Here is a 26,685-nt window from a genome sequence, read left to right as displayed (position 1 = left end):
AACATACAAAAATAAGAACTTTAGCCACAAAACCGATTTCAACATTGATGTTGCTGGGACTTTTTGGCACAACCACAAAAAAATCTCCATTAAATGGGATTGGTGGCACAACCAAGCGATTGGCTACTTGCACAAGTGTACAAAGGCCATCAACAAGTCAAATCTTGATGCCAAAAAATCTATCCAACTTTCAAGACCAAAATGTACATTGCATGAAACATATATACATTCCAGAACCGTATGAGAGAGAGAATCATCAGTTTGGAAACTGATGTCGTTGTTACATGACTGTTACATATCCTGTATATATGATAATTAATGGTAGATCAGCAACATTATTGATACACCAACAGAACAAAATGATGCACTGATAAGATTTATGCATCCTGAAGGCTCAGCTGATTCATTTTATTGGCTCGAAAGACAGAATGCTTGTTGGGTACCAGAACACTACCTCATATCCGCCCTCTCGTATCCTTCAATATAATCATCTGGCCGAAAGTATCAATTTACAGGAAACAAAGTGCAGAAAATGGCTCCAAAATTTCGAAAGATGTAAACTGCAATGTTGTCATCTACTTGTATATGAGGTACTCCTACAGATTTTAGAATATGAGATAGTTACAGCAAATCACATTTTAAGCAGACAGGTATTACCACAGGTCTTTGAAACTGAAATTAAGATACCAAATTATAGGTTTGTGAACCTTGATGAAGAAATCTACCCATGGCTGTTATTGTGTGACCCCGTAATGTCGATGGGGTTGCTGGTTGATGTTCTCAAACTAGGTTACTGCAATGTAGCCTGTTGCCTTGGTACATATCCTCCAATTTGTCTGTCATTTTCAGGTATTGTTAGTGCACATTGGAAAAATGATTGTGATTTTGTGGATGCTTGAAAACATGCTCTTTCCAGTTGTGGTTAGTTTGAAATCAATTATGGAAAACAGATTTTATGAAAGAAAATTGAACATGATATCTTTTGTAATTTTTATAAAAATCAAGCATGAACAGATTTTGCAGAAATTTGGAATGAAGAATATGAATGATATCTTATGTTGGGTAACCTTACGTTGCTAAGTTGTTGTCCAAAGTTTCATCCGTATCATGCCTGTAATCAATAAGATATAAGAAACCAAAGTTAAAACTTTATTCGCAGTGTGATTTTTACAAGTATTTGCTCCAAATCGTGTAATATTGTTAGCCCATCTAGGAAATTAAACCCACTGTTCTGGAGGGGCTTGAAACACATTGTTTCGAATGAGACTGGTTTTGAAGTTTAACAGAAAATAGTATTTGTGAAAGAAGTGTTGAATGTGCTCTATTTTCATCTTTTCACAAAAAACATCCATCTTTCTGGGAAATATCTAAATTATTGGAGAATAGTTGGTATTCTGTATTCCATGCCCTTGTGCTACTGAGCTATTGCATATCGAGATTCATGTTCAACATATTTTTACTGTGTGAAATAAGAATTTGAAGTTTTCATTTTTCTGTGCCATGATTTTTGTGCCCAACTTTGATTCAGATTATCTAACATTGTTAGTCTGTGTTGGATAATCAAATATACTTCTTTCCCAATTAAAACCAAGGTCCTTCTAGCGAGCCCAGTTTGGAAAGTTCTGTAGAACAGTTTTTTAGAACAGGTTTTTTTTTTTTTTTTTTTTTTTTTTTGCAAAATACAAAATTTTTGGTCTTTATAAAAGAGGTACATAAATGGAACTTCATGTTTGGGAACCTTCTGGTGCTAGGTTACTACTTGCCAAGTTTCATGTTCCTTGAAATATAAGAACGGAAACTTTGGAAGTTATTGGGCGATTTTGTGTAAACTTTTCTGGCTGAAACTGGCTTGTAGAATTCTTTTCTGTATTATTCTTAAGAGAACGCATAAAGCTGTACAAGATGGCCAAATTTCGTTTCTTTCAAGAAATGTTTCCTGAGGTATAACAGCTCAAAAATTACTAGAAATTCACGTTCGCTCTGTGCACTCATGCTTGGAGTCCAGCAAGTGACTATTATCTTGGCAAGTAGGTGTATTGCTTTGATGAACATTAAACTGTATGAGTGTTCATTGGGGACATGTGTGAATGTTTACACACAATTTCATAGAAATTCACCACGGTCAGACAGGCCAGTTAAGCTGACATGAAATGACCCATTGTTAAATGCTTTTCATGGCTGGTTGGTGGAATCCTGCATGACTTTTTATTGTTATTGCATTTATGTTGTTATCAGGAGATTGGCTGTATGTTGCATAGTATTAGATGAATCAGTATTCAGTTGAGTTATTGTGATGATTTCATTTCATTGTTAAAATTTTAATTATAAGTAGTGTCTTAAGTAGGGCTAACTGATTTCTGTTTGTAGCAACTTACAGTGAATTGACTTGGCACTAGGATAGTGGTGAATACAATGATTTTGTTTTGGTTTTATTCTAGAAATAATAATAATAATAATAATAATAATAATAATACAGGATCAAACAATAAACACTAGGTATTACAGCAAGCATATTATTAAAGATCCCAATACCACAACGGATAAATGCAGACTTTGTAAACAACAAATAGAAACAGTAGATCACATCACAAGCGAATGTACAATACTAGCAAATACAGAATACCCCAGAAGACATGACAATGTCGCAAAAATAATACATCAACAGCTTGCCTTACAACATAAACTTTTAAAACAACACGTTCCTACATACAAGTATACACCACAAAATGTACTGAAGAATGATGAATACAAATTATACTGGAACAGAACCATTATAACAGATAAAACATCGCCACATAACAAATCTGACATCATACTCACCAATAAAAAGAAGAAATTAACACAACTAATCGAAATATCCATACCCAATACAACAAATATACAAAAGAAAACAGGAGAAAAAATTGAAAAATACATCCAACTGGCTGAGGAAGTCAAAGACATGTGGCATCAGGATAAAGTTGACATCATACCAATTATACTGTCAACTACAGGAGTCATACCACACAATATCCACCAGTACATCAATGCAATACAGCTACATCCAAACATATACATACAGCTACAGAAATCCGTAATTATTGATACATGTTCAATTACCCGAAAGTTCCTAAATGCAATATAACACATACCGTACAGTTAAAAGGAAGTGACGCTTGATCAAGGTCCGCGTCACTCCATTTTTAACCGGACTTAACATCTGAGAAAGTGAAGACAATAATAATAATAATAATAATAATAATAATAATACCCGTGGAGGCCCGGGAAAAGAATAGGCCTCCGGTATGTTCTGCTAGTCGTAAAAGGCGACGAAAAGAACAAACTACTAATGGGGCTAACCCCCCTTGTAGTGTGATTAGTTGGTTCAGGACAGAACTAATGAAGCCTCGGACAAGCGCTGTCATGGTCGGGGACGACGCTTGAACCCTATGCCCGTCCGCAATGGTAACGACACTGCTTGCCACACGGAAAAGGATTTAAATCCAAATAGAGGTGTTTTGCAGGATATGCTACCTGCAACCACTCTAGAAGGAAAACGAAGACAGAGGATGAGATGGTCAGATGAAGTTAACCGACACCTCATGTTCTGTTATTACCAAGCGACAAACTTAGGAACCAACACAACTGGATACAGATCACAAGTATACACAACATTTATTACCAGATACCCAGAATTAAAATTTTTAACAGAACAACGACTAGCTGATCAGATCCATGTAATAATCAAAAATAACAGGATACCCCAGTCAGAATTAGAAAACATCAAACAACAAGTACAACAAATACTGGAACAAAATAATGTGCAATCAGAAGAAGAAAAAAATACAGTAATGGACTCAAACAGCCCAGAGCAAACAAACAAAGAACAACACGCATCAATTAAACAATCAGAGGAAAAAGAAATCTTAAGACAGCCACCAGAACAAGCACAAATAGAACACGAAGTGACACACATGGTAGATATAGAAGAAAAATTTCAGCTGACATGTGTAGAATACAAAGACACAAATACAGACATTAGACAATTCTTACATAGACCACCAAATAACCCACAAGTCAAAACAACAACTACTGCTATCAACACAATCATACACAACAAAATAAATGAAAATACAACTATGGGAGAGTTACAACTACCGATTTATATAGGAGCACTCACTACACTAAATATACACACTAGTCAGAGATCAGAACCAACCAACACACAGAAGAAACCCACAAAACCAGCATGGCAACACAGGCTACAGATCAGAATAGAAAAACTGAGAAAAGACATTGGACAACTAACACAATTTATAAGAAATGAAATATCAGACAAAAAACGAAAAAGGTTAGGTAAAATCCCACAACAAGAAGCGATAGAGCAGTCAGATGAAAATAAGCAGAAATTACAAGCCTTGGCCAAACGACTTAGAAGATACAAAAAAAGTGAAAATAGAAGGAAACAAAACCAAACATTCAACACAAACCAAAAGAAATTTTACCAGACAATAGATAACACTCACATTAAAATAGACAATCCACCAAACATAATAGACATGGAACACTTCTGGAGCAACATATGGTGAAACCTGGTACAACATAACAGACACGCACGGTGGGTACAAGCAGAAACAGACTCATACAAGATGATACCACGAATGCCTGAAGTGATAATTTTGCAACATGAAGTCACCCAAGCAATTAATTCTACTCACAATTGGAAAGCCCCTGGAAAAGATAAAATAGCAAATTTCTGGCTGAAGTTCACCTCAGCACATTCACATCTAACTAAATTATTTAACAATATGAATATAATAGAGGGAAACATTCCACGTGGTAAAAATATACCTAAAAACAAAGATGATGAGACTTACCAAACAAAAGCGCTGGCAGGTCGATAGACACACAAACATACACACAAAATTCAAGCTTTCGCAACAAACGGTTGCTTCATCAGGAAAGAGGGAAGGAGAGGGGAAAGAAGAAAGGATGTGGGATTTAAGGGAGAGGGTAAGGAGTCATTCCAATCCCGGGAGCGGAAAGACTTACCTTTGGGGGGAAAAAGGACAGGTATACACTCTCGCGCGCGCACACATATCCATCTGCACATACACAGACACAAGCAGACATTTGTAAAGGCCTTTACAAATGTCTGCTTGTGTCTGTGTATGTGCGGATGGATATGTGTGTGTGTGTGTGCGCGCGCAAGTGTATACCTGTCCTTTTTTCCCCGTAAGGTATGTCTTTCCGCTCCCGGGATTGGAATGACTCCTTACCCTCTCCCTTAAAACCCACATCCTTTCTTCTTTCCCTCTCCTTCCCTCTTTCCTGATGAAGCAACCATTTGTTGCGAAAGCTTGAATTTTGTGTGTATGTTTGTGTTTGTTTGTGTGTCTATCGACCTGCCAACGCTTTTGTTTGGTAAGTCTCATCATCTTTGTTTTTAGATATAAATTATTTAACAGTTACATTGCAGACCCATACACATTCCCTGATACACTTACACATGGAATAAGTTATCTGAAACCTAAAGATCAATCAGACACAGCAAACCCAGCTAAATATCGCCCCATAACATGCCTACCAACAATATACAAAATATTAACTTGAGTCATTACACAGAAATTAATGACACATACAACTCGGAACAAAATTATAAATGAAGAACAAAGAGGCTGCTGCAAATGAGCACGAGGATGTAAAGAGCAACTGATAATAGATGCAGAGGTGACATACCAAGCTAAAACTAAACAAAGGTCGCTACACTGCTCATACATTGATTACCAAAAAGCTTTCGATAGTGTACCTCACTCATGGTTACTACAAATATTGGAAATATACAAAGTAGATCCTAAATTGATACAGTTCCTAAACATAGTAATGAAAAATTGGAAAACCGCACTTAATATCCAAACAAATTCAAATACTATCACATCACAGCCAATACAGATTAAGCGTGGAATATACCAAGGAGACTCATTAAGTCCTTTCTGGTTCTGCCTTGCTGAACTAAAAGAAAAATATAGACAAAGACTGACAAAAATGCTGAAAACAGAACTGACAGCAAGAAAGAAGACCCCCCTGCGGGTTCGGGGATAAGAATAGGCCCGCGGTATTCCTGCCTGTCGCAAGAGGCGACTAAAAGGAGTCTCAACCTTTTCGGCCTTATGTGATGGTCCGCTCTCGGGTTTGACCTCCATCTTTCTAAATTGTTCCGAAGAGCGAGCCAATTGGGGAAGGGCGCCTTACATGGTGCACTGTATCTGTCTTGCATTGAGACCTTTAGCCGGCTTTCCCGTCGTTGCAATGGTGTTCCGCTCGTTTTCCATCGTCCCTGGGTGCGATTACCATGCTGCACTGTGCAGTGGTGCTTTTAGCTGCGACGACGACCTTATACGTTTTTGCACCTAAGATCCAGCACTGTAGCCAGGCCGTTGTGGTGGGGCTGCCATGTACCCTGTTGGTTGTAGCCCCCTGACAACACAGGGATCGCTCTACTGATGCCTGCGCCGTTGACTCCCCATGTATGCCAAGGAGTCGATGCCCATCTCCCTGGGGCATCAGGACTCCCGGCAGTGGCCATCCTACCAGGTGGCTCTTGCTGTGGCTGGGTGGCACCCATGGGGAGGGCCCTTGGTCGGGGTAGGTGGCATCAGGGCGGATGTCCCGCAATGAAGCGTGGTACATCATCTCTTGCTGGTGGCCGGCCACCAGCAGTCTCTAAGCGTTCAAGGGCTCATTTTAAAGCTAACGTTTATGACCCCAAATCGTTCCCATCGCTGGCCACACCATGGGAGGAATGAAAGGCAATGAATGACAGTGACATGTATTCGCCCAGGTATCTCATTTGTACCAGAGCTGATGGGGAATCCTTTGTATCCGTGAAGCCTCAGTTCTTTGTAGAGCATTTGGAGGACAAGTTTGGGGAGGTGGAGGGCTTGTCTAAAATGCGCTCTGGGTCAGTTTTGATAAAAACAGCATCCTCCGCCCAGTCACGCAGGTTGCTTGCTTGTGACAAGTTTGGGGATGTTAAACGTTACCATCACACCACATAGGAGTTTAAATATGGTCCAGGGTGTTATTTTCCATAGGGACCTACTTTTGCAGTCTGATGACGAGCTGTGCGCCAACTTAGAGCGTAGAGGTGTTCATTTCGTCCGACGCGTTCGTCGGGGTCCGAGGGACAATCAGGTTGCTACCGGTGCCTTCATCTTGGCCTTCGAGGGTGATACATTACCGGAGAAGGTCAAGGTGATGGTCTACCGTTGTGATGTCAAGCCCTATATCCCTCCCCCGATGCGGTGCTTTAAGTGCTGGAAGTTCGGCCATATGTTTTCCCGCTGTACTTCCAGCCTCACATGTCGAGATTGCGGACGCCCATCTCATCCCGATACTCCATGTGCTCTGCCTCCCATCTGTGTCAACTGTGGAGAGCCTCATTCACCTTGCTCGCCAGACTGCAGGATCTTACAGAAGGAATGCAAAATCATGGAATATAAGACCCTGGACCGACTGACTTACACTGAGGCAAAGCGGAAATTTGAACGGCTACATCCTGTGCGCATGAGGTCATCTTATGCCTCCACTGTCACTCCTGCTCCAGCTCCTGTAGCCGCACCACAGACAGTCAGCTCTCAGCGTCAGAGGACCTCACCTGCCCCCTTGACAATGGGGCCCCTTCTCTTGCTGTTGCTCCCACACCATCTACATCGGGAGCAGCACCCACTAAACCACTGGGGACACCAGCCCCCACTTCTAAGCCGGAGAAGTGTAAGTCTTCTTCGGCTTCTCTCGCTCGAAAGGGATCCCTTGGGTCCCTCCCTTCCCAGGTTCCCACCAGCTGCACAGCAGACACCAACCAGTGGCTGAAGAAGCCACAGGTCGCTGGTCGTCGAGCTTCACGATCATCTTTGGTTCTGGAGACTGACACCAGTAAGACCTCTCAACAACGGCAACTGAAGGAACAGCAAGAGAAAACGACGTTGAAGCCCCGTAAGGCCAAGGCATCTGCGGTGGCTCCTACTCCACCGCTACCTACAAGCTCTGCGTCTGAGGATGAGGTGGAGATTCTTGCGTCCACTGAGGACCTCGATCTCGCCGGTCCCTCAGACGCAATGGATAGCATTTGCACGGGTGCTCGATCGGAGGCAGCAGGTGACCCAGCGGCGTAATCTGCCTTCCCAGTCCCGTCACACCTTTCCCAGGCATGGACAATACCATCCTCCAGTGGAACTGCAGCGGTTTCCTCCACCATCTAGCTGAGCTCCGCCAACTTATCAGCCTTCACCCTTTCTTCTGCATTGCTATTCAGGAAACTTGGTTTCCAGCAATGCGAAGCCCCGCCCTCCGTGGCTATCGGTGTTATTATAAGAACCGGGCGGCTTATGAAAGGGTGACTGGTGGCGTCTGCCTATATGTCCTTAATTCTCTTCACAGCGAGTCTGTACCTCTACAAACAGCTTTAGAGGCTGTCGCTGTTCGGGTGTGGACGCCACAGGCTGTTACCGTCTGCAGTCTTTACCTTCCACCGGATGGTGATGTCCCACAGCATGTCCTGGCTGCTCTGATAGCCCAATTGCCACCACCTTTCTTGTTACTGGGCGACTTCAGCGCCCATAACCCACTGTGGGGTGGGTCAGTGGCGACAGGTCGAGGCGCCACCATTGAGCATTTATTGGCACAACTCGATCTTCGCTATTAAATGATGGTTCCTTCACATACTTCGGTGTGGCGCATGGCACGTACTCTGCCATCGACCTTTCCATCTGCTGCCCTAGCCTCTTACCGGCTGTCCAATGGAGAGTGCATGACGACCTGTGTGGTAGTGACCACTTTCCGATCTTTCTGTCACTGCCACAGCGTCAGTCTTCTCTGCGCCCTTGCAGGTGGGCTATGAATAAGGCTCACTGGGAATTGTTTTCATCCACTACCGCTATTGAGCCGTTCTCTAGTGATGACATTGATGCGGTGGTTCAATCTGTCACCACCGGCATCGTTACTGCCACCGAATCTGCCATTCCCCGTTCTTCTGGGTCCCCTCAGCGGCGGAGATCGCTGAAGCGATTAAAGATCGCCGGCGGGCGCTCCAGCGTCACAAGTGACATCCCTGCATTCAACACCTCATTACCTTCAAACGGCTGCGTGCGCGAGCCTGCCGCCTTATCTGCCAAAGCAAGCAGGAGTGCTGGGAGCGGTATGTGTCCACCATTGGCCTCCATGTCTCTCCATTGCAGGTCTGGGCCAAGATCCGACGCCTCTATGGCTATCGGACCCCTGTCAGCGTCCCTGTGCTCTCAATGAATGGAGCAGTTTGTACAGACTCCGACGAAATTTCCAACAGCTTGGCAGCGCATTTTGCTCTTAGTTCCGCTTCTTCCAATTACCCACTTGCCTTCCGCTCCATTAAAGAGCGGATGGAACGTCGGCGCCTTTCTTTTTGCACCCACCATTCTGAATCCTACAATGCTCCATTCAGTGAGTGGGAATTTCACAGTGCCCTTGCCGCATGCCCTGATACTGCTCCTGGGCCAGATCGCATTCACTGTCAGATGCTGAAACACCTTTCAGTGGACTGCAAGCGACGCCTCCTCGACCTTTACAACCATCTCTGGGTCTAGGGTGAGTTTCCATCACAATGGCGGGAAAGCATTGTCATCCCCATTTTGAAACCAGGCAAGAGCCCTTTGGAGGTGGACAGCTACCGCCCCATTAGCCTCACCAACGTTCTTTGCAAGCTTCTCAGACGGATGGTGAGCCGGCGCTTGAATTGGGTACTGGAGTCTCGGGGCCTTCTGGCTCCGTCTCAGGGTGGGTTCCGTAAAGGCCGCTCCGCCGCCGCCAATCTGGTGAGCCTGGAGTCGGCCATCCGTACTGCCTTTGCCCACCATCAGCACTTGGTCGTTGTCTTTTTCGACATGCGAAAGGCGTACGATTCGACATGGCGTCATCACATCCTTTCTACGCTTCATGGATGGGGTCTTCGGGGCCCTCTGCCGATTTTTATCCACAATTTTCTGTCGTATCGTACCTTCCGCGTGCAAGTCGCGGCCTCCCGTAGTTCCTCCCGAGTCCAGGAGAGTGGGGTACCACAGGGATCTGTCCTCAGTGTCTGCTTGTTTTTAACTGCCATAAACGGTCTCGCTGCAGCGGTGGGAAATTCTGTCTCCGCTTCACTGTATGCTGACAACTTCTGCCTTTACTACAGCTCTACTGGCATTGCAGCTGTTGAACGTCAGCTACAGGGTGCAATCCGTAAGGCGCAGTCTTGGGCTGTAGCGCATGGTTTTCAGTTTTCGGCTGCCAAGACCCGCGTTAGGCATTTCTGCCGGCGCCAAACAGTCCATCCTGAGCTGCGGCTTTATCTTGCCGACGCACTCCTTGCTGTGGTGGAGACCCGCAGGTTTTTTGGTGTAGTTTTTGATGCCCGGTTGACTTGGCTGCCTCATATTCGGCAGCTTAAACAGGCGTGTTGGCGGCATCTAAACGCTCTGAGATGCTTGAGCCACACCAGCTGGGGCGCCGACCGATCTACCCTGTTACGGCTCTACCAGGCGTTAATCCAGTCCCGTCTGGATTATGGGAGCCTGGCTTATGGCTCAGCATCCCCATCTGCGTTGCGGGTGCTGGATCCAATCCTCCATAGCGGGATACGCCTTGCCGCTGGTGCTTTCCGTACCAGCCCAGTGGACAGCATACTTGTGGAGGCGGGTGTCCCTCCACTGCAATTACGCCGCCAACATTTGCTGGCTTCTTATGCTGCCCATGTTTTCAACTTGCCCGGGCATCCTAAGTATCGGCTACTAGTCCCACAGTCGCACGTCCATCTTCCAGAACGCAGGCCCAGGGCAGGATATACGATCGCGGTCCGCGTCCGAGAGCTTCTCTCCGGGCTTGGGGCTTTACCTCTTCCGCCTCCTTTCCGGGCACCTCTGCATACACGCCCGTGGTGTGTGCCTCGCCCTTGCCCTCAGCTGGAATTGGCACAGGGCCCGAAGGACTCAGTCCCTCCAGAGGCTTTCCGCCGCCGCTTTCTTTCCATCCTCGCAACGTATCAGGGCTCTGGCATTGTTTACACTGACGGTTCGATGGTTGCTGGTCGTGTCGGTTATGCGCTAACTCTAGTGGACCATTCCGAACAACGTTCCTTGCCGGCTCGCTGCAGCGTTTACACTGCTGAGCTGGTCGCCATCTTTCGTGCCCTGGAGAATATCCGCTCCTGCTCAGGTGAGTCCTTCGTTATCTGTAGCGATTCCCTGAGCGGTTTACGAGCTCTCGTCCAGTGTTTTCCTCGTTCCCGTCTGGTGATGGCTATCCAGGACTCCCTGCATACTCTTGCCTGTTGCGGCCGCTCTGTGGTCTTCGTGTGGACCCCAGGCCATGTTAGGATACCCGGAAATGAGAATGTTGACCGCCTGGCGAAAGAGGCCACCAGTACACCATCTCTGGACATTGGCCTCCCGGAGACAGATTTGCGAGCATTCCTATGCAGCAAAGTTATAGACCTTTGGGACACCGAATGGCGCGCCCTGCCTTCACGGAACAAACTTCGGGCCATCAAGGAGCCTACCGGTGTGTGGCGCTCCTCCTTGCGGGTCTCTCATAAGGAGTCTGTTGTCCTCTGCCTGCTGTGCATTGGGCACACATGGATGACGTACGGCCACCTATTGCGACGTGAGGGCCCACCTTTATGTCGCTGCGGCTCCGTTTTGACAGTGGTCCACATTTTATTGGACTGTCCACTTTTAGCTGTGCTCAGGCAGTCGTTCACACTCTCCCTGCCCTTTTACTTTTAACAGATGACTCTGCTATGGCTGACTTAGTTTTACATTTTATTCGGGCAGGGTTTTTTTATCATTTAATCTGAGTGTTTCTGTTTTATTTTATTGTTTTGTGTTGATTCTGGCCTTTGACCTACGATTTTAAACTGATTTTGTAATGTGTTTCTAAGTGGTTGGCTTTTCCTTTTTTATTTCTATGGTCGGCCAACCGCTGTCACACTCTGTGTGATTTTAGTTCGTTTTGTCTTGTCTTTGTCTAAGTTTCTCTTGTCCTGTATCGTCTGTGATCTATTCTGTTAATCGTTTTTATTCTTTGTGGTGTTCTTAGTATTTGGAAAAAGGGACCGATGACCGTAGCAGTCTGGTCCCTTTAATCCCACAAACCAACCAAGAAACAAGACAAAAGCTATAAATACTTATGCTATACCAATATTGACCTACTCATTTGGAGTAGTGAAATCGAGTAACACAGACCTAGAAGCACTCAATACACTTACACAATCACAACGCCACAAATATAGAATACATCACATACATTCAGCAACAGAAAGATTCACATTAAGCAGAAAGAAAGGAGGAAGGGGATTGATCGACATAAAAAATCTGTATTATGGACTGGTAGACAATTTAAGAAAATTCTTTATAGAGCAAGTAGAAACTAGCAAAATACACAAAGCAATCACTCATATAAATACATCGGCTACACCACTACAATTTCATAACCACCTCTACAACCCTTTAGGTCACGTAACATCAGCAGATACGAAGAAAGTAAATTGGAAAAAGAAAACACTACATGGCAAGCACCCGTATCATCTAACACAGCCACACACAGGTCAAGACGCATCCAACACATGGCTAAGAAAAGGCAATATATACAGTGAGACGGAAGGATTCATGATTGCAATACAGGATCAAACAATAAACACCAGATATTACAGCAAGCATATTATTAAAGATCCCAATACCACAACAGATAAATGCAGACTTTACAAACAACAAATAAAAACAGTAGATCACATCACAAGCGGATGTACAATACTAGCAAATGCAGAATACCCCAGAAGACATTACAATGTAGCAAAAATTATACATCAACAACTTGCCATACAACATAAACTAATAAAACACGTTCCCACATACAAGTATGCACCACAAAATGTACTGGAGAATGATGTATTACAAATTGTACTGGAACAGAACCATTATAACAGATAAAACAACACCACATAACAAACCTGACATCATACTCACCAATAAAAAGAAGAAATTAACACAACTAATCGAAATATCCATACCCAATACAACAAATATGCAGAAGAAAACAGGAGAAAAAATTGAAAAATACATCCAACTGGCTGAGGAAGTCGACACGTGGCATCAGGATAAAGTTGACAGTATACAGATTATACTATCAACTACAGGAGTCATACCACACAATATCCACCAGTACATCAACGCAATACAGCTACATCCAAACTTATATATACAACTACAGAAATCTGTAATTATTGATACTTGTCCAATTACCCGAAAGTTCCTAAATGCAATGTAACATATACCGTACAGCTAAAATTAAAAGGAAGTCACGCTTGATCAAGATCCGCGTCACTTTCCATTTTTAACCAGACATAACGTCTGAGAAAGAAAAGAAAAAATAAATAATAATGTGAAGCCTCTTGTACTCCATTCAACGAAGGAAAATTGGGGGAAGAAAATTGCTTAGTCGCAAATTTTTGCACAGTGATGTTAGGGATTGTTGTGAACAACATACTAAATATCCTGACCAATTGGGTGTGAGCATGAGATGTGGGGGTGTTCGAAGGTCACTTTCTTTTAGTTTTTCTCAAAACCTGTGGCTTATAGTGGAAATGTTTCCCAATACAAAATTAAACTACATTAAATTTTCTACAAAAATTGTCCTATTCACTTTTTCTATAGGACTAGTGGACTCTGTTTTGCAGGGGATGGGAAAATCACAGGTTATGAAAGATATCGTTCTGGCGGTATAAAAGTAATATCTATCTTTCGCAGGAGAGCTCGTGTAAAGTTTGGAAGGTAGGAGACGAGGTACTGGCAGAAGTAACGCTGTGAGGATGGGGTGTGAGCCGTGCTTGGGTAGCTCAGATGGTAGAGCACATGCCTGCGAAAGGCAAAGGTCCCAAGTTCGAGTCTCGGTCCGGCACACAGTTTTAATCTGCCAGGAAGTTTCGTATTGGCGCAAACTCCACTGCAGAGTGAAAATTTCGTTCTGAATATCTATCTTCAAATTAAGTTAAAAACTAATATTAAATATGTGTACTGCGTATATTTACAGTAGAGCCACATTAAGGGGTAAGTGGTGTTCCAAGAGTGTAATAATATGAAATTTTGTGTAAATATTCACACATGTCCCCAATGAACCTGATACAGTTTAATGTTCATCAAAGCAATATCTGATGTAGAAGCATGGGGGAAAGTAGGCTGCCGGTTTGTGGTAATGCATTTCCATCATTTATAGATTTGTGAACCTCAGGTTGAGCAGTTGATTCCCCACTCTATCTACCCCATTACTCCACAAGAAGCAACTACGGGATGATTCACAAAGTAACGTGGATCCTCCACAGCACACTTTGTGAGTCACTGGTGACGTAGTGTGCAGATTTACCTGCGGAATGTTTATTTTGACAAGATATGTTAATGCTACATGGGGTGCAGATATGAGTTACTGTTATAACGTCAAGTTTAACACACATATTTCAGAACGGCACAACACATATAAGTCACAGAGTAAGTTGACAAGCAAGACATGTGTACACGTTAGCATTCGAATGAGCACTGAGTACCAGTCTAGTGGCCGCTGCTCGGCTGGCCGCTTAGGTGGCGCAGCTGCTGCATGGCTGACAGACAGCGCCGCACGTAGAGGACGCGCGTAATTGCGCGGCGGCGCTTTGAATGATCGGCGAGTCACAACACTTTCCCCCTTTTTGAAATTGTTGCACCGGTCTTGATGGAGGTGTCCTGGAGATGGCCAACGTCCATGGGCATTGTTTGACTCGCCGTAAAGTCTCGAGGAGGAGGCTTCCCGTACGGATGGAAGTGTCCCCGATGATAACGGGTCGAGATGACAGGAGACGTAGGGGTCGAGTCGGCTGGGCCCCCATGCACCAATCTGCCCATTGCGGCAAGTCCAGTTGATATGACAGGAGACATGGGCGATGTGTCGGCGTCCGTTGGAGGAGGAGGCGAGTAGATTTGCTCTGACAGAGGATGGTCATTCGGTTCCTGCATGGGCACGTCTCCTGGTGGTGTCCGTTCTTGTGCTGGCATCGCGATGACGGTGAGAGGGCTGCGTTGTGAGTATTGAGAGATGCCAAGATCCCGAGCGTCAGGTAGAGCCAAAGGTGGTGTAGGGGCATTTGGAACAGGCGTTGCTGGCACACGAGGCCGAAGCTGGTCCGAATGACGCACTGCAACACCTGTGTCCGTCTGGATTTCATACAGACGTCTGCCACGGTGTCTTAAGATGCGGCCCAGGCTCCATTTTGGCCGCCTGCCGTATCCCCGTACCCAGATGAGGTCATTGGCGGTGAACCGGCCAAGTGAAGGCACCCGCGGCCATGAGGTGGAAGGCCGCAGAAGATGAAGTAGCGTGCGGGGCTATCGGCCATGTAAGAGCTCAGCCGGGCTGTGGTCGCCCATGGGGGTGAAACGGTAAGACGCCAGAAACTGGAGAAGCGCATCATCAGCAGCAGAAGAAGTCAGAAGTTTCCGCATCGGAGCCTTAAATGTGCGGACCAGTCGTTCAGCCTCACCGTCGGATTGTGGATGGAATGGCGGGGCCGTGACATGCGTAACGCCGTGACGAGCACAAAAATCCGCAAATTCGGAAGAGGGAAATTGCGGATCATTATCAGTAACAAGAGTAGAGGGGAGGCCTTCCAAAGAAAAATGCGGGTGAGAGCACTGGTGGTTGCCGCGGTGGTAGGCGACGTGCAACGGACAATGAAAGGAAAGTTAGAGTAGGCGTCAATTACGAGGAGCCAATAAGAACCTAAAAAGGGTCCCGCAAAGTCAGCATGAATGCGCTCCCAGGGCTACTCAGCCAAAGGCCACGGTGACAAAGATGACTTCGGGGCAGCGGCCTGTGACGCACAAGGGCCGCAGGCAGCGACCATGTGTGCTATTTCAGAGTCGATGCCAGGCCAGTACACATAACGGTGCGCCAGAGACACACCCCAGTGCCCTTGGTGAAGGGGACGCAAGACCGAAGCACGCAAAGACGCAGGTACCACAACACGTGGCGAAGCATTGGCAGTGGAGTGGAGGATAACACCATCCCTAGCCATGAGGCAGTAGTGCAAGGCGTGGTGGTTCCGCAACGGATCAGAAGTCTTAGCGGACGGGCGATCTGACCAACCCTTCTGAATACAGCGTAAAACCTGGGATAGGGTAGGGTCAGAACCCGTAGCAGCCGCCAGCCTGTCCCCAGTGATGGGGTACCTGTCCACAACCCGCTGCTTGGCAACATCCAGGTGGAAACACAAAAGTTCGTCCCTATCGAATGCCTGATCAGGACCCATGGGAAGGCGAGACAGAGCATCAGCATTTGCATGTTGAGCTGTTGGCCGGAAATGAATTTCATAATTGAAACGAGACAAGTAAAGAGCCCAACGCTGGAGGCGGTGTGCAGCCTTGTCGGGAAGTGACGTTGATGGATGAAACAAGGAAACAAGTGGTTTGTGATCTGTAATAAGATGAAATTTTGAGTCAGAGAAAAACACCAAACTTATGAAGAGCATAAATAATGGCAAAAGCTTCTTTCTCAATTTGAGAATACTTTTGTTGGACATCCGTGAGTGTTTTGGAGGCATAAGCAATGGGTTGTTCCGAACCGTCAGAAAAACTGTGCGCAAGGACTGCACCGACCCCGTATTGAGAGGCGTCTGTGGCAAGAACAAGATGTTGGCCAGGTCGATAAGTAGCCAGGCATGGGGCCTGTTTCAGCAGAGTCTTCAATTTCTGGAAAGCCGCTTCGCATGACGTGGACCAGTGAAAAGGCACGTTTTTATGCAACAGGCGATGCAATGGCTGAGCCACCGAAGCCGCAGACGGTAAAAATTTGTGATAGTATGCTATTTTCCCCAAGAAGGCCTGCAGTTCCTTAACAGATGTAGGGCGAGGAAGGGCATTGATCGCAGCGACAGTATACCATCCCGAAAGAGTTGAAACCCCAAGTACGTGATAGATGCCTGAAAAAATTGTGATTTCTGAAGATTACACTTAAGACCGGCAGTCTGTAAGACATGAAAAAGTGTGCGGAGATTTTGAAGATGTTCTTCAGTGGTGGAGCCAGTGACAACAATGTCGTCCATGTAATTGATACACCCAGGGACAGGGAGCAATAATTGTTCCAAGAATCGCTGAAAGAGAGCAGGAGCGCTAGCAACCCCGAATGGCAAGTGTTGGTATTGATAGAGGCCGAAAGGCGTGTTAAGGACCAGAAACTGCCGGGAAGCAGCGTGGAGAGGAAGTTGATGATAAGCTTCTGATCGGTCAATTTTAGAAAAATACTGGCTTCCAGCAAGTTTAGTGAACAGTTCTTCAGGACGGGGCATAGGGCAAGTGTTGATGAGGCATTGAGCACTTACAGTGGCTTTGAAATCACCACAGAGACGAATATCACCATTTGGCTTAGCAACGACAATGACAGGAGAGGACCACTCACTGGGAGTGACAGGAAGCAAGACCCCTGAAGTAGTGAGACGATCCAACTCCCGTTTTACCCGATCACGAAGGGCCACAGGAATGGGCCGAGCCTGAAAAAACTTAGGCCGAGCAGTGGGTTTGAGCATGATATGAGCTTCAAAGTTGTTTGCACGGCCTAACCCAGGAGAAAAAAGGGACGAAAATGTAGTTGACAAGGAATCCAGTTGAGCATAAGGAACAGCATCAGAGACAATATTGACACAGTCATCTATGGAGAACCCAAAAACGCAAAAGACATCGAAACCAAAAAGATTTTCTGTGTTGCTCTGGTCGACCACAAATATGGGAACGGTGCGAACGATGGATTTGTAAGATACCTCAGCATTAAACTGTCCCAAGAGAGAAATCTTCTGTTTATTGTACGTCCGTAATTACCGAGTGACAGGTGACGGGAGTGGAGAACCCAACTGAAGATACATCTGAGAATTAATTATAGTGGCAGCAGAACCGGTATCCACTTGCATGCGAACATCTCGACCAAGAATTTGGACAGTGAGGAATAGCTTCCCTGAAAGGGAAGAAGTGCAATTGACAGACAACACAGAATCAGAATCAGCGTCATGTTCATGAACATCATGGATGCGGTCAGATTTGCAAACGGAAGTCACATGCCCTTTCTTTTTGCAATTGTGACACACAGCCCAACGTTGGGGACAATCCTCGTGTGACTGTTTCGTAAAACGCCGCGAATGTGAAGGAAGTTGCCGGGGGTTTTGCTGCAGTTTCTTAGCGGGTTGTTTACGGCTAGGCCGAGGCTGCGTGTGGGAGCGCACTGCAGCCACGTCGGCCGGCGGGGACGTGCCGCACGTGTCGTCAACAGTGCACAGAGGTTGTATTTCCCCGACATTACCCCACGCCACTATTTGCACCCCAGCGGCGCGAGAAATTTCAAAAGACTGCACAATGGAGAGAGCTTCATCTAGAGTCGGATTCGCCAACTGAAGGGCACGTTGCCGAACTTCTTTGTCGGGTGCCGACCGGATAATAGCATCCCGTACCATGAAATCGGCATAGGATTCTTTGTGAACGTCAGTAACAAATTGACACTTTCGACTGAGGCCGTGAAGTTCAGCAGCCCAAGCGCGATAGGATTGATGTGGCTGTTTTTGACAACGATAAAAGGCAACACGAGAGGCTACCACATGTGTTTCCTTTTGAAAATAGACAGACAGATGTGAGCACATTTCAGCAAATGACAAAGACGCAGGATCCTTCAAAGGAGCCAATTGTGACAACAACTGATACATTTGAGGTGAAATCCAGGAAAGGAACAGAGACTTACATGGTTGTTCGTCCGTGACATGAAATGCCAAGAAGTGCTGTTGAAGTAGTTTTTCATAATCAGACCAGTCTTCCACCGTCTCGTGTAAGGAGGAAAAGGAGGTATAGCCAATGATGAGAAACGCCCCGCATTTGACGCCGCAACGAAATCGCGAATCGCCGCTGTTAGAAGCGTTTGCTGTTCAAGGAGATTTTGCAATAGTTGCTCGACAGTAGCTATGGAACCCTGTGGGTCACCGGTGAAAAGGAAAAATCCACTACCTCGTCGCCAATTGTTATAACGTCAAGTTTATCACATATATTTCAGAACGACACAGCACATATAAGTCACAGAGTAAGTTGACAAGCAAGACATGTGTACACGTTAGCATTCGAATGAGCACTGAGTACCAGTCTAGCGGCCGCTGCTTGGCTGGCCGCTTAGGTGGCGCAGCTGCTGCGTGGCTGGCAAACAGCGCCGCACGTAGAGGACGCGCGTAATTGCGCGGCGGCGCTTTGAATGATTGGCGAGTCACAACAGTTACTAATAACACTAACACAAGTAATGGATATGGACAGTATCTAAGTAAGTCTCTACACACTGGTCTGCACTGCTAGAGGGGAAATTCGTTCTTTAATCATCTTGTATAGTAGCTGTTCTTCCGGAGAAGGCAACTTCCCCCACTATGAATGATGCTCACTTTCAGTTTACAGGCAGACTATACCTCCCCAGCATTTCCAGTCCATTTCTATTATATGAGCAGACAAAATGAGTTCACAGAGCTCGTGTTTGTGTAGTAGAGTTTTTTTAATTTTTAAAGTGAGTACTTATTTGCACTTTTTAAATGAGCAGTTATGTAAAAATGCCCAACAGTTGGAGCTGTCAGCTGTTTACCACTCTGAAGAGCCTTTTCCGAGTGTAATATGCTGTCAGTATGTGTTCGACATTGTTGATTTCATTGTTTCCACTATCACTGACTGGAATACTTTTCACAGCATAAGAGGTTGCAGAGGCATCAGTCTAAACTCTCCGAAAAATCTGAAGAGGCCTAGGCACTTAAATTGCCTCCCTCTGCAACAGGAGATCACCACCACATGACTAAGACACAATTACATGAGTTTATAATATACTGTCAGCAGTAGACAGCAGCAAGGTGCCACATTTACCAACCCAATCCCTTTCCCACTAACATTACATAGTTCACTGATAACATCACCATTATGAAACTATCTGACAGAAAGCTTTCCTTTCACAAGCAATGTGCTCCAATATACACACAAGGTGTGCAGGAAAACATCTGTGATGTTTAGAAGGTAAAGAAAATAAAACTGTGTATGCAGGTCATGAATCGTATGTGTATAGCTCAGATGCCCACAAAAGGCAAGATTCTGGGTTCAAGTCCTAGTCCGGCAAACAGCTTTTATCTGCTAGGAAGTTTCATTAAGTACTTAACAATTGGACTATGGAGTTGGGGTGTAGTCCAAATTTGTGGTTTTCATAGTGGAAGATTCCAAAATCATATAAAATATCATTAGTTCTGCTTAATTAAATTTATCCATTCTACACTGTTTAATGCCATGATTGTATAGTACTCAATTACAGATCCAAACGGCTGCAAAGACTTCATTAAGTAACTAGTTGCAGCTGTTTAGAGCTAAAATTGATTCTTTCCTCAGATTATTTTGTATGTTTTCTACATGGTGAGTTAAAAAAAAAAAAGTGGTGAATTTTTGTCGCTTGGAGGACAAGTCTCTGGAGAGACAGGTAGTCTTTTTAGTACCCAAGCATCAAGGAGACTGAAGGCTGCCACTCCATGAATGTCAAGATTGTTTTGCAAATGCTTCAAAACCTTCATTGATGAAACAAGCTGCTTTGCAGCACTTTTATCAGATGCTGATTCACTGTAAACAACTGTGCTAGCCCTCTGTGCCAGCTTACTGTTAAGCACAAATTGTCATCTGCCTGCAAGAACTGACATCTTTCTGAGTAGCACCTTCAAGTTTGGGAATACTTTTTGCTAAATTTGAAAGAAGGTTATCTACTTCTTTTGTGTCCTGCAAGGATTCAGCAGTTAATTACACAATAATTTTAAGGGTATTTTCTTCTACTTAACTTGAAGTTCTGCTGACTAGTATGCAATGTGCTTGATGTTGATTTTTCGCATTTTGTATGCCCTGCATTTGTGAGCGGACAAAGTCATTAAGGAGCAGTTTCTGATAATGTTCAAAGATTTCAGTAATTTCTTGCTCAGTGGTCTGACTCAGGCTTATAGTAATGGATGGAAGAAACCATGGAATTATTTCCTAGATGAGATGGAGTGGTGTCCAACAATAAAAGATTTCATTAGCTGTCCTTTAGAGACATTGTGAGATGTCAAATCGATTCACATCCTCAACAAATGAGGAACCTTTTTGCTATGATGCTGATGACATGCAGTCCATCTGAGCCAGACTTCCTGTGGAAAAATATGAGGTGGCACTGAGTGTAACATACTTGGCACAGTCTGGAGTAAGAATCTGACATTGAATATTACATTTGGTCTGCATATTTTCAATGGCATTGTTAGCTGCAACAGGCAGAAGATGTGCTTTGTTGATGCTGTGCATGTAACCAATTTTCACCCAGATAAACTCACGCTGCAATGAAAAGTCTGTGTATTATGCATGTTTATTTATACATAATAGCAGACTTTGGAATTTTTAGTTGTGAGACTCTGTGTATACAACAACTGTGTGCCAATTTGAAGTTCTAGATTCACTTATTTTACCTGTCATATTGCTTCTGCATAATCTTTCATTGACGACACCAATATCCATTTGTGTTGTGATATTTCTAACACCCATGAGTGCTGCAAGAACTCTTACTGTTATTTTCAGTCATTGTCTTAAACTTAATTGTGTTCTTCAAAAATTGACAACAGTAGGCCTGTCCGTGTTCAAAACAGTTCTAAAATTTCATTGTACAATTACGTGAGAAATAGGTTATTGTTGAGAATTTTTGGACATTTACAAAACTATATTTTCGTAAGTTATTGGTATGAGTGCCTGGGTTACATGATTTATTTTGTAGCAGATCAGTGTTTGTGGTTCGCATTTCTAACCCCTGAATTTCAGTGCATACCAATGCGAATAAACTTGTGTTTTTAGAGAAATTTCTGAAGCTATCATTGTCCTTCACATAATTCATGAGCAGTTTGTAGTAAATTGGTGTTTGTGATTTAGTTACTGGAGCAGATATTCTAACTAGCATATTGAGTTACATCTAGTTTTCCCTTAAAGCAAAGGAGCCCCATACATCATCTATCATAAATAACTCTGTATCCGAGTTTTCAAACAACTACAATTAACCTCAAAATGTTTAATAATTTGTACCACAGGTTTTTGTGTTCCATAACATAAATCTAATTTTGTGTATTTGCTTCAGTTCTTATAGGGAATTAGCAACTTTTTAGCTCAACAGATTATAAGTGGGCTTAATTTAAAGGTATTTTTTCACCGTTTTGTAATACATTGCACAAGCTAAAATGCAGCCCTACACTGAATGCTGTTCTCGAACACAGGAGGAATTGGTTGACATTTACAAGCAGAAGGAAATTGCCCTGACTACTGTCAAAAGATTGGCAACTCCTCAGCAGAATGTGCAGGATTTGTCAATACCCATCCACTTGAGTGCAAGTGGCATGTCAATAGTAGATGTAAGTGTCCTGTACAGGGTGGACGGGGACCAGGGAGGACTCAGGGTGTTGTACCGATCCCCTAAACGACAAGTTTGAGGTGCTGTCTTTCACTGAAACTGAAACTGAGCCAGTGGGACTCATTTGACCTGTTTTGGGGAAACCTGTCTCGTCCAGTGTCGGACACTAAAAGGTAGGGGTATATTAATCATAGGCAGTTGAAAAGTACGGCGAATGATGGTACTTCACAGGGAAATGGCAGCAAGGGACATGAAAAGACACCAGGTGCACTCAGTGTATATGCCTAGGGGCCTCATTCAGCATGTTGAAGAGGCTATTCCACCAGCCATTCAGGGAACAGGGTGCAACCAGCTGCAGATTGTGGCACACGTTGGAACAAATGACACCTGCCTGTCATCTGGGCTTTGAGATCACAGTTGGGTCATTACAGTGACTGCCAGAGAAAGTTGAGAAGACCAGTCTTGCGCATGGAGCTTCAACGAAGATCGCAATTTGCAATATTGTACCATAACTCATTGTGGCCTGTTGATTCTGAGTCAAGTGGAAAGACTGAATCAGGGGTTTAGAAGGTTCTGTGATGAGCTGGGTAGTGACTTCCTGGACTTGCCCATAGGACTGAGAATGGTAGGGTCCTCCTAAATGGGTCAGGTGTGCACTACACATCAGGGGCCGCTACTCAGGTTTCACTAGGGTTTTTCAGATTAGGCAACTCTCCATCCTATCCAGATGATGACAGCTGTTAGAAACTCAGAAGTATAAGATCGAAACGAATGCCACCTACTGGTTAGAGCATTAAAATCCGAAACGTAAACTGCCGAAGCATTCTCAACAAAGTACCAGATTTGAAGCACTCGTGAAAAACGGTGAAGCTGGTTGAAACCCGAAATTCATTGCAATGAGATTTGTGTGCAAAATTTAAGTGTACCGGGTGATAAAAAAGTAAGCATAAACTTGAAATCTGAATAAATCATGGAATAATGTAGATAGAGAGGTACAAATTGACACACTTGCTTGGAATGACATGAGGTTTTATTAGAACCAAAAAAATACAAACGTTCAAAAAATGTCTGACAGATGGTGCTTCATCTGATCAGAATAGCAATAATTAGCATAACAAAGTAAGACAAAGCAAAGATGATGACCTTTACAGGAAATCCTCAATATGTCCACCGTCATTCCTCAACAATAGCTGTAGTCGATGAATAATGTTGTGAACAGCACTGTAAAGCATGACCGGAGTTATGGTGAGGCATTGGCGTCGGATGTTGTCTTTCAGCTTTCCTAGAGATGTTGGTCTATCATGATACGCTTGCGACTGCAGGTAACTCCAAAGTCAATAATCACACAGACTGAGATCTGGGGACCTGGGAGGCCAAGCATGAAAGTGGCGGCTGAGCGCATGATCATCATCAAACGACGCGCAAGAGATCTTTAACTTGTTCAGCAATATGGGGTGGAGTGCCATCCTGCATAAACATCGTACATTCCAGCAGGTGTTTATCAGCCAGGCTGGGGATGATGCGATTCTGTAACACGATTGTCATGCACAGTCTCTGACGTTTTGCTGTCCAGCGCCATCCAGCGCCATCTGTTGGACGTTTTGTGAATTTTTTTAATTTTTTTTGTCAATTTTTTTTTTCTTTGTTCTAATAAAACCCCATGTCATTCCAAGTGTGTGTGTCAATTTTTACCTCTCTATCTACATTATTCCATGGTTTATTAAGTCTTCAAATTTATACTGACTTTTTGATCACCCGGTATATTGAAAGGACAGGTAGATGGGAAATGGAGATGGTTTATTTTTCACAGTAGACAATAAAATTCAAATCCACAGAGATAGAAACTGAAGCTGTATGTGAGATTGTTTGGGCAAGAGTCAGTATTAGGGGTGGCATAAAACAATTGGATGCTTCTGTTGCCCACCAGACTCATTTACTGATCTAACCAAAAACTTTCTCTAAAGTCTTAGTTCACGTGCGCGTAAGTTCCCCAATCATACTGTAATCATCGGTGGAGACATTAATCATCCAACAGTCTATAGGAGAATTTCAGTTTTGTTGGTGGAGGGTGTGGTATGACATCCTGTGAACCATTACTAAATACATTATCTGAAAACTACATAGAACAGACAGTTAGGAACCCCACTCATGATGGAAGCATATTGGATATATGGTAACAAATAGATCACACCTCTGAGGATGTCCACATTGAAACTGGTATTAATGACCATTATGAGGTTGTGGTAACAATGATTACCAAAGAACAAAGGACAACAAAAACAAGCAGAAGGATATATATGTTCAGTAAAGTAGAAAAAAATCAGTAGTGTCATATTTTAGTGAGGAATTCGAAACTTTCAACTCAGGTCAGGAGCATGTAAAAGAACTATGGCTGAAGTTTAAAAGAATAGTGGACCACACACTGGATAGGTATGTACCCAGTAGAACAGTCAATAAAGGGAGGGAACTTCCATGGTATAGAATCGCTGTAAAGAAACTTCTGAAGGAACAGAGTACTACATAATAGGTGTAAAACAAGATGTAGGGCTGTAGATAGAGAGATGCTGAATGAAATCCGTTTGGCTGCCAAGAGAACATTGCATGATTCCTTCAAAGATTGCTGTAGCAGAATATTGTCAAATGATCTTTTACAGAACTCAAAAGAAATTAAGATCTTATGTAAAGGCTGTTAGTGGCACCAAAGTTAGTGTCCAGTCTCTAGCGAATCGGACAGGAACTGAAATTGAGTGTAGCACAGCAAAAGCTGAAGTCATCATCATCTTGGACAGTTTCCAGCCACTGGCTGGGTCTGTCGGGAACACAAGCCTCTCCATCGTGTTCTGTCTTTCCACCATTCCCCCTCTTCCACCTTCGTCCAGTTCTCTCCTCTTCTCGTCACACATTCCTTCACTCCCTTCACCCATCTATCTCTTGGTCTTCCTCTGGGCCTCTTCCCCTCCAGTTGCAGATCAAACATCCTCTTTGGAATTCTTCCCTCATCCATTCTCTTCATGTGTCCATACCACTGCAGTCTTGATTTTTCTATCCTGTCCTGTACTGGTTCCTCCTCTAGTCTTTCCCTCACATACACATTTCGCAATCTGTCTCGTCTTGTTACACTCAACCTGCTCCTCTGGAACTTCATTTCACTAGCCTGTATTCTACTTTTGTCGCTTTTGTGCATTACCCATGTCTCCCTTCCGTATGCCAATATGGGGACAAAGTAGGTTCGGTATATAATTCCCTTGGATTTCTGTGGCACCTCCTTGCTCCAAATAAGCCCCCTAATGCATTTGTAGAACTGCCCTGCTTTTCTGCACCTTTCATTTATTTCCATTGCGTTTCCCCCCTTACTTTCAATCTGGCTTCCCAGGTACTTGAAGTTCTCTACCACTTGCAGTTTTTCCCCTCCACAAGTTATATCCACATTTGGCCTATTCTTCTTCCTTGTTGTGACAATTATTTCACTTTTCTTTGCAGAGAAATGCATTCCATATTGAGCTGCCGTTGCCTCCCATGCATCTAACTGCTCTTGCACCTCCTTATCGCAATTTCCCCATAACATCAGGTCATCGGCAAAAAGCACTGCTTTCATTTTATGATCTCCAATTGCATCTGATACTTGCTGTAGGATTTCATCCATAACAATAATAAACAATAAAGGCGAAAGCGCACTTCCCTGTCGCAGCCCATTTTCCAGCTTGAACCATGCAGTACGTTCCCTCCCCACTTTCACACAACTCTCACTTCCCTCATACATTTTTCTGACTTTTCGTGTTATCTCTTCATCTATCCCTTTTGCGTTCAGCACATCCCAGAGCTTGTCCCTACAGATACTGTCATACGCCTTCTCAATATCTAAAAAGGCCATGATTAAGTCCTTCCCGTACTCATAGTGCCTTTCCTGCAGTTGCCTTACCGCAAATATGAGGTCCGTTGTTGATCGTCCCGGTATGAAACCATACTGCTCCTTTTGCAGTCTACTTTCAATACTGCTTCTTATTCTCTTCTCCAGGATCTTTTCATAGATTTTTCCACAGTGGCATAGCAGGGTGATTCCTCTGTAGTTCTCACATCTCCTTTTATCCCCTTTCTTGAAGATCGGGACTATAATTCCTTTCTTCCAATCCTCAGGAATTCTGTTCTCCTTCCACACCACCCTCAGCACTCTGTATAGCCACTGGGTTCCTACTTCTCCTGCTGCTCGTATCATATCCACTGTTA

General features: G+C 44.2%; 1 protein-coding gene across 1 annotated transcript in view; it reads left to right on the top strand.

Annotated features, from left to right (window-relative positions):
• The window catches only part of LOC124595625 (ubiquinol-cytochrome-c reductase complex assembly factor 1), a 127,844-nt gene that overhangs the window by 46,584 nt on the left and 54,575 nt on the right, over positions 1 to 26,685 (top strand). The window lies entirely within an intron of this gene.

The sequence above is a fragment of the Schistocerca americana genome, chromosome 2 (assembly GCF_021461395.2).
Source record: "Schistocerca americana isolate TAMUIC-IGC-003095 chromosome 2, iqSchAmer2.1, whole genome shotgun sequence".
In the NCBI taxonomy this organism is placed as follows: domain Eukaryota; kingdom Metazoa; phylum Arthropoda; class Insecta; order Orthoptera; family Acrididae; genus Schistocerca; species Schistocerca americana.
This window is presented reverse-complemented; position numbering and strand designations above follow the sequence as displayed.